Genomic DNA, 1,980 nt, shown 5'->3' with positions numbered 1-1,980 from the left:
GAAGTAAAACATGGTGACAGTAAAAGTGGGCAGCACGGCTGAAGAGCTGGTGGAGACAAATGCCATCGTTAAGCTGTCGGGCCAACAAGACAGAATCTAACATCCGAGGTGTTTGTCCGACAGACGTGTCCACAGGGAGGAGCCCATGTCTGACTCCAAAATACTTCATGACTGTTTATGGACAGATTGGCTGTTGTGAGACTTTGAACTTGTGACCTAAAAGATGCTGGAAAGCTCCCTCTTAATCTYTAAACTTCTCCTCCTTTTGTGTAGGATTCCCCAGGCTTTGAGCATTTTTGTACAATTGCCTCTTTGAGGTGTTTTAAAAGGAAGTCAATGGTCTGCCTAGAAAATATGTTAGACCATTAAGTGGAGCTCAACGGATTATTTATCAGGTAATTTTTTTTAATTTAGATTTTTAAGGTACTTTGATTGGTTTTAGTTCAACACATTTACTTGATCTGACTCGTTGCGCCTTATGAGTCTTCCAGATCCCTCAAGTCCTTTGGAAACGTTCAAACTGAACTGAAATTTAAAACAAATTCTTAATGAGTTGTCATTTTTTACTAACCTTCGGGCATAAAATACCATAAACGCCGTAAAAGGTACACACAAATTAAATRAAGTACTGCTTTTGAACCCTTTAGAGTAAATTCACAAGCTTGGTCTCATTTTAAAGCTAATAATCTGAAATTTTAACTGTCATATTCTTTGTAACTGTAACTAGTATTTAGTACATTGAAGTAAAATACACAAAAATCAAGATATTTTTCTCCCTAAATTTTTTATTTTTTTATTAATGAAGTATCACAGAATATGAAGGGAATGAGATATTATTAAACACATTTTACTGGGCTAAAATATCAATTCTCAACTATTACCAGTTCAAATTTGGTAACAGTAGCATAAAATATGAATATTTGAGACATAGTACAATCCAGCATGTCTCATTTGCATATTTGTACACCTGTACAGCATATCCAGACTGCACAGTTTGTCTAAAACACTGTAATTTATAAATGCTTCAACACAGGGACTTCACTCTGGGCTCAAATTAAAGATAAAACCACCACAAAACACATTCTACCATCCATATTTACTCACAGCAAAATTAAATTACAAGATATATATTAATATTCAGAAATATTTACACCAACTGGAGTACATTCAGCCAAATTTCCACCAATAACCAGCAAAACCGCAAGAATAAACAAATATATCCTTATTTCTTTCAAAGCATTGACATTCCACACAGCTTATAAAACCACCAGCAGTGAAAAAATGTTTGTTTTTCACTTACTTTTGATGCATATTTGTCCTCAAATATGACGAAATTAGCGATTCAAAATGGCCGACCGGAAGTGTTTTTATCCATAGTTTTTTACTTCTCCTGGCCTCAAAAATCACTCTTCCATGCCTTAAAGCACTCGAAACACTTAACAAATATATTTTCATCTTATCAGCAGGTTTAGTCAGCTAACTGGACAAAAAACCATGGAGAAAAATGTTTTCCTGTGAGTGTTAGCTTCCTCAGTTAGCATAGTAATACTGCCGAAATATGGCGACCTCCACAGTATTATCATCGTCCGTCACTGAACAAAGTTCCCACCCCCTCAACATATATATATACCAAATGGAAGGTATGATGATTGGCTACACAGCTGTGGCATCAGAACGAAGCTCGGAGCTGACTGGCCGATTCTACAGTCAATCAAGCCCGGAAACCAGAAGTTGGTCACTTCTCATATATTATTGGCTCTGGACAGCCGATAATTGAACCCAGTTGGACAAATGAGGTGTCAATCAAAAGAGGAGGGCCTAGACGTCAAGTTTGATGCATTGAACTCAGACACTGGATGAGCTGAAACACAGAACCGACATTACAAAATAAAACGAAACAAAAACGGCAAACGGACGTTCTGCTGAATGTTAGGTTTTTTATTAAGGATCCCAGTTGTTGAACAGTCTGCTTGAGGACAC

The sequence above is a fragment of the Austrofundulus limnaeus genome, unplaced genomic scaffold, assembly GCF_001266775.1.
Source record: "Austrofundulus limnaeus strain Quisiro unplaced genomic scaffold, Austrofundulus_limnaeus-1.0 Scaffold249, whole genome shotgun sequence".
NCBI classification, from domain to species: domain Eukaryota; kingdom Metazoa; phylum Chordata; class Actinopteri; order Cyprinodontiformes; family Rivulidae; genus Austrofundulus; species Austrofundulus limnaeus.
Note: the sequence above shows the minus strand (reverse complement) of the source record.